The following is a 7446-nucleotide window of genomic DNA, read 5'->3' on the forward strand; positions in this document are numbered from 1 at the left end:
TTTTTTTTTTTTTTTTTTCTCACTCTGTCACCCAGACTGGAGTGCAGTGGCCGCTCCCGGCCACCGCAGCCTCGACCTGCTGGGCTCCAGTGATCATTCTGCCTCAGCCTTCCAAATAGCTGGAACTACAGGCGTGCGCTACCATACCTGGCTACTTTTTTTGATTTATTGTAGAGATGAGATCTCGCCAAGTTGCCCAGGCAGGTCTTGAACCTGTGGGCTCAGGCAATTCACTCACTTCGGCCTCCGAAAGCGCGGGATTACAGTCTGAGCCACTGAGCCCAGCCAGTGACTATGTTTGAAGATGGGGTTTAAAGAGGTAATTAAGCAAAAACGAGGCTGTTAGGCCAGGCCCTAATCTAGTCTGTAGAGATGTGGACACACCGAAAGATACCGGATGAAACATGCATAGAGGAATGACTGTGCGAGGACACAGTGAGAAGGCAACTGTCTACAAGTCATGGACAAGGCCTCAGAAGAAACCCACACTTGCTGATACCTTGATTTGGATTTCTGTTGGCTAGAATTGTGAGAAAATTAATTTCCCTTGTTTTAGTCACCCAGTCTATGGTATTTCTTTATAGTAGCTCCAGGAAACTAATACAATGTGTAATCTGTAGAGGTTCAGGAGAATGGGAGGACCCGAACAGTGGGATGAGAGAGAAGGTCGGTGCTAGAGATGGACACTTGAGAGGGAAGGCAAACAGCTGAGTTAGTCAGATGAGTCTGCAGAAGAGTGCAGAGAGATGGAGACAAACACAGCCAATGTGAAGAGAGTAGGGTCTGGGGTAAAGGGAAAGGGGGACCAGCATTTCAGGGAAAGTGAAATGTAGATGCCCTAGTCCTTCTCATTCCTTCTTCTGGGACTGAAAATGTGACTCTAGTGTGGACCCTCTTTTCTTTCACCTTCTGGACAAGACTATCTTTTCTAGGCAAAGAATTTGGAATTTTTCTGCAAGCCACTTCCCAGACTCCTGTCCTCCAACATTTTGGGTCATTAGAGGGAGGTCTCTGACATTTGGAATAAGAAAATTACCCCACCCACAGCCTCTGTGTGCGTCACTTTTCCATTCTCTCTCAGTAGCATTCAACACAGCTGATCACTCCCTCCACCTGGGATGGCCTGGGAATGAGGTTTCTGTGGCAGAACCAGGGATGAAAAGTATGGTGAGATCAGTCATGGTGTGCTCAGTCAGATAGTCAGGCTATCTCTTGGTGTCTAGGATAACACTTCTCCCTTACCTTACAGGGTTTTCATTGTCGCTCTCCTATGTCAGTCCCTCTTCTCCCTGGAGTCTTGTTCGATCTCCCTAAGGTCCAATATTGGGCTTCTTGTTGATCTACACAAAATCTCTTGGCGATATACAGTGGGATCAATGGGCATAATACCATCAACTCCAATCCAGTGCCAAATCTTCAGTCTAGCTCTGTTGGTTGAACTTTAGTCTCAGGCCTCCGATTTGTTTTACAGCTCCACATGGATGCCTGATATCCCAAATGGAAACATCTTTTCTCGACTTCCCTCATCCAGAAGTTTCTTCCTCAGTATTTCTAACTCAGTTTAAGCTAACTCCATCTTTTCTAGTTAAAAGAAAATAGTTTGAAGTAATTCTTTCACCTTTCTTTAACATACTCTAGCTAATCTATGTGGAGAGTCTGCTGTTTCTTCCTTCAACACATTCCTGAATATGGCCACCACTACCACCAAGCCTGAGCCAGAACACCCCCACTGGCAGACCTGCAAACTGCAGTCACTGTGCTCCCTGCTTCCACCTTCACTACCCAAAGCAGCCAAAGTGCTCCTTTGACAGCATAACTTGGGTTTTGCAACTCTGCTGAGAACCCTCTAGAGTATCTTTCTTTCATTGAGTAAAAGCTAGTATACCTACAAATTCATAATCCCTTACACAACTTGTCCTCATATGCACTTATGTTTCAAAACAGACTGCCTATTGTTCTCCCTCTCTGCCATAGTTTCCCGAACTCTTTTCTGTTCCTTAATAATGCGAGGCACAGTTCTTCCAAGCTAGCCCCATCCCACCTACATGCACATGGCTAACTTCTTCTCCCCTGTAAGTCTTTGCTCAAAAGTAAATTTCTCAAGGAGACCTATTTTAAAATGCTGCCCACAAGAAAATGAATAAATGGCACCCCATGACTTTCTAATCTCATATTCGTGATAATCTTTTTTCCTGTTTTGAACATCATGAAATCCATTGTCTCTTTGATGTGCTAAGAACCCGAAAGTATGGTTAAACCATCTAAAGCAATAAGGGACTGTTATGACTTAATGAGCAGCTTGTCAGAACTCAGCTGATGAAAGAGGAGCCAGTTTCTCTCTTTTTCTTAATTCCCCTCTCTGCTGTATCTTGGTTCACTTTTCAGGCACATGTTCTTCCCACATTGATAAGGCCGAAACTGCTCCAGATCCTATATTGCCTCACAAATAAGTAGTGTACAGACAGGCGCCGGCTTTCCTCCTCCACCATTTTCAGGAAATGGCTCTGATTTTTTAAAGGGCCCATGTCAGAACTTACCACTGAGACTTGAAAAATGAGATGCAATGCTGATTAGGCTAAGTATTAGGTTCAGAATGCCGGTGGTCCCCAAAAGCCTTTTGGGGTATCTGCGAAGTGCTTACCTTTTCAATCGCTATTTTTGTGAGACCAGACTCTCTTTTATAATTTAGCAAAGCAACATAGTGGTAACAGACTAAAGACTTAGCAGACATGAGAGTCCAGATGTCTATACAGAGTTAACTATTTAAGATACTTTGAAAATGTAGAACGATGTCCTTTTACTTATTAATTTCTCGTTTTAGAATACAGGATTACTATTCAAAAAGTATAATATGTATAGTCATATGCAATCTATTCTTTATTGTTGTTTTTAGTGGTTTATAAATGAGTGATTATTTTAACAATATTTTAGTTCTAATTTCCTATAAGGAAAATGTATAGATATAATCAACGAAAACAAAAGTTCTCTGTGGTTCTTAATAATTTTTAGGGTGAAAAGAGATTCTGAGAGCAAGACATTTGAGTCCTGCTACTAAAGAATATTGGGTGAGGGCTGGGTTTGTGGATGAGGTGAGGAATTCCTACACTGAAACTGAATTTTTATTCACCCTGCAGCTGCTGTAATCCTAGGCAGTGGAGAGGGGTAGTTGGTGGAGCTAATCTGTCATATCAAAACATTTGAATTTAACTGGGAGTAGTGGCTCATGTCTGTAATCCCAGCACTTTAGGAGGCATAAATGAGAAGATTGCTCCAGCCCCAGGTTTTGAGACCACTCTGAGCAACTTGGTGAGAACTTGCCTCTGCAATAAACTAAAAAATTAGCTGGGTGTGGTGGTGCTCACCTGTAGTTCCAGCTACTTAGAAGGCTGAGGCAGAAGGATCGCCTGAGCCCAGCAGATTGAGGCTGCAGTAGCTGTGAGCAAGCCACTGCACTCCTGCGCAAAAGAATGAGACTCCGACGCAAAAACAAACAAATGAACCCACATACATCTGCATTTAGTCAATGACTTTCCCAGAACGGTTCTCCAGGATCTCAGAATGGAGCCTGTTGTCTTAGAAGTCAAATAGGTTGTATTCATTGAGGATATTCTGTTGTATCTATTAAGATGTCTTAGAACAAGTGCTTCCCAACCCTGGGTCTGTAGACCCACACCCAGTTGGCAGTCCACTATGAACTGGTTGCACAGCAGGAAGTTAGTGGCGGGCTTAGTGGTGGGTGGTTGGAGCTCCGTCTGCTGTCAGATCAGTGACAGCATTAGATCTGATAGGAGCATGAATTCTATTGTGAACTGCATATGCGAAGGATCTATGTTGCACATTCCTTATGAGAATCCAATGCCTGATGATCCCCATTCGCCACCTGGTCCGTGGAAACATTGTCTTCCATGAAACCAGCCCCTAGTGCAAAAAGGTTGAGGACTGCTGCCTTAGAAGACACTAAGTGTATGTGGTGATCACTGATATCTGATTCTTGTGTCCAGCTCAGTGTATCTTTCCTATGGCTTTTCAATTCGCAAACTGCAGAATTTGAGAACTGTGGAAGTATTTTCTGTTATTGTCCTGCCTCTCTAAGTATGAGAACCATCTCACTTATGTCCCACTTTTCACTCGTGGCTTGGGTTTTAATATTTTTTTCTACACAGAGAATAAATCCTGTTACAATTTGTAACACCAGGTGCCTCAGAGCATCTATCAATAGGAATTCAATATCCTCGTGACTGGGATACAATTAAGTAAGGGTAGAATCTTCAGTGACATGCTTTGAACTCAAGCAGGCTGGGCTGCAGATTTCTGAGGTCAGTAATCTTAACCCCATGCTGCACATCATCCTTCAGTGTCCAGAGAACTATGAATGGCACCTGTGTTGGGATGGACCTGCAGGGTAGGGATGGGCTGCAGCTAGGGCAATACAAAATAAAATACTTGCAGTCGGGACCACCTACAAATTGTGTTGATCCCAGTGCAAAATGAAAATGTGGGGTCTCTTCTGGTTCAAAAATTATTAGGAATTGCAAATGGTGACACAAGAGTGTTACATCCAGCATGGACTCCTTCTAAGCCTTCAGCCCTATGTGCCTTCACTGTTCACACCCATGAAGCTGACCTAGATTTTTGTAAATTATTAAAGAATGTCCCAATCAATAATGCCTCCTAGTACTCATTCCCCTCTGTGGTTCCCTAGTAGCAATGACTCTGTTCTGGCTTCGTTACTTACTTTGACTAAATGACTTTTAATATCATTTTGACTTCAAGACAGGGTAACCACGTATACCCCTGAGTGTAGGTCTTGCTGTTGCTGTTTTCACTGTTGTGGACCCTTGAGCGGCATGTAAAGATTGGGCTGTGTTGCTAGACAGACCACATGGAGGGAGAGGCTGCTATGGTTTGAGTGTGGGTTGTCCCCGCCAAAACTCATGTTGACATTAACTGCCGATGAAACAGTATTGAGAGGCAATGGGGCCTTTAAGAGGTGTTAGAGTCATGGGAGTTCTGACCTCATGAATGAATTAATGCATCCTCAAGAGACTGGGTAAGAATGGGTAAGTTCTCACTGGACTTGGTTAGTGACCACAAGAACCAGTTGTTATAAAGTGAGGTCATAAAAAAATATATTGACTCTAACCCTATTATAGCAGGGGACTATAATTTTATCTATAAACAAGTTTCAGTGGAGGCAAATCTAATCATTTGCTTCATATAATATATGTTCTTCTCCTCCTTTTAATATATATGTTCTTCTCCTCCTTTTATATTCTGCATTTTGAGCAATAACTCAGCTTGAACATGATGGTTTGCTCCTGGGTACTCAGTCGTAGTTGTCAACACCACGAATCAAGGCACACTCTTAGATCCTGCTAGCTCTCAAGACCCAGAAAACGGCATGAGTATTATGTGGTCCCAAACATTTTCTGCCCTATTACTTTATAGTCCAGAAAAATGGGGCAAGGAAAAAAAACAAAACAAAAAACAGATTTTGGAACCAAAAATACTCTTGAAAGAGAGAAGTGGTTCCTTGTAGACATGACCTTAATGAGTGTTTGGGCAGCCCAAGAGTCATTATGTTAATAGATACATTTTGATTCTTTTAAAGAACTACTTACTTCCAGACTTCAAACTCTGCTGTAAGGCTACAGTAATCAAAACAGTCTGGTATTGGTACAAAAACAGGCCTATAGACCAGTGGAACAGGATAGAGATTCCAGAAACAAAGCCTCAATTTCTCAACCAACTCATCTTTGACAAAGTCTCCAACAACAATCACTGGGGAGAGGAGAACCTATTCAGTAAATGGTGCTGGGAAAACGACTGTCACATGCAGAAAATTGAAACAGGAACTCTACTTATCACCATACAAAAAAATTAGCTCTAAATGGATCAAAGACCTAAACGTAAAACCTCAAACTATAAGAATCTTAGAAAATGCAGGAGACACCCTTATGAAAATTGGAACTGGCAACCAATTCCTGATCAAAATCCTAAGTGTCCACACCATAAGAAATAAGATAGACAAGCGAGACCTCATCAAACTGATGAGCTTCTGCAAAGCAAAAGAAACCATTAAGAGAGTAGGGAGACAACCCACAGAATGGGAAAAAATATTTGCCAACTGTGTATCTGACAAAGGCCTAACATCTAGGATCTACAAGGAACTCAAACGTGCCAAAAAGAAAAAAACAAACAGTCCCATTAAAAAGTGGGCAAAAGACATGAATAGACACTTCTTAAAAGAAGATATAAGGGCAGCCAACAGACAAGTGAAAAAGTGCTCAGCCTCACTATCAGAGAAATGCAAAGCAAAACTACACTGAGATACCACCTAATGCCAGTAAGAATGGCCATCATGAGTGTATTGCCTGAGCCCGCAGGTTCAAGACCCGCCTGGGAAACTTGGCGAGACCTCATCTCTACAATAAATAAAAAATTAGCTGGGCGTGGTAGTGCACACCTGTAGTTCCAGCTACTTGGAAGCCTGAGGCAGAAGGATCGCCTGAGCCCAGCAGGTCGAGGCTGCGGTGGCCGGGAGCGGCCCCTGCACTCCAGTCTGGGTGACAGAGTGAGACTTCAACTCAAAAAAAAAAAAAAAAAAGAATGGCCATCATTAACAAAACAACAACAGATGCTGGCAAGGATGCGGAAAAAAAGGAATGCTTCTACACTGCTAGCAAACTAGTGCAGCCTTTTTGGAAGACAGTGTGGCGATTTCTGAAGAACTAGAAATTGACCTTCCATATGACCCAACAATCCTCCTACTGGGGATATACCCAGAGGAACACAAATCATTCTATAAAAAAGATACCTGCACACACATGTTTTGTTGCAGCTTTATTCACAATAGCAAAAACATGGAACCAAACCATGCTGCCCATTGAAGCTGGACTGGATTAAAAAATGTGGTACATATATGCAATGGACTATTATGGAGCCATAAAGAAGGACACATATATGAACTTTGTAGCAACTTGGATTTAGCATCGCTCATACTCAGTAATCTATTACAGAAACAAAGAACAGAGTACCATATGTTCTGTGAGCGGAACTTGAACAATTATTATAAAACTATAAGAAAGAAATTAGTAGTGGAGAATTGCTAGGGTGGGGGGTGGGGTGAAATTGGCAATTGAGGGAAACTGCCGGGGTGGGAGGGCACACCTCATCAAGGGTAGCTGCATAATGAACATTTGCTTACCTAACCCTAAATTGTACTCCACATCTTTAAAATTAAAAAAAAATGATGGAAAAAAAATAAAATAAAGTGAGGTCATGCCTCATGTTTTATCTCTTCTTCCAGCACACCTCTTACCCTCTGCCTCCCTGCCATGTTGTGACAGTACTAGGCCCTCGACAGAAGCCAAGCAAGTGCCAGTGCTATGCCTCTTATACTTCCAAACTTCCAGAATCCTGAGCCAAATAAACCTATTTTTCTTT

The sequence above is a fragment of the Carlito syrichta genome, unplaced genomic scaffold, assembly GCF_000164805.1.
Source record: "Carlito syrichta isolate Samal-C Ts95f unplaced genomic scaffold, Tarsius_syrichta-2.0.1 Scaffold302382, whole genome shotgun sequence".
NCBI lineage: Eukaryota > Metazoa > Chordata > Mammalia > Primates > Tarsiidae > Carlito > Carlito syrichta.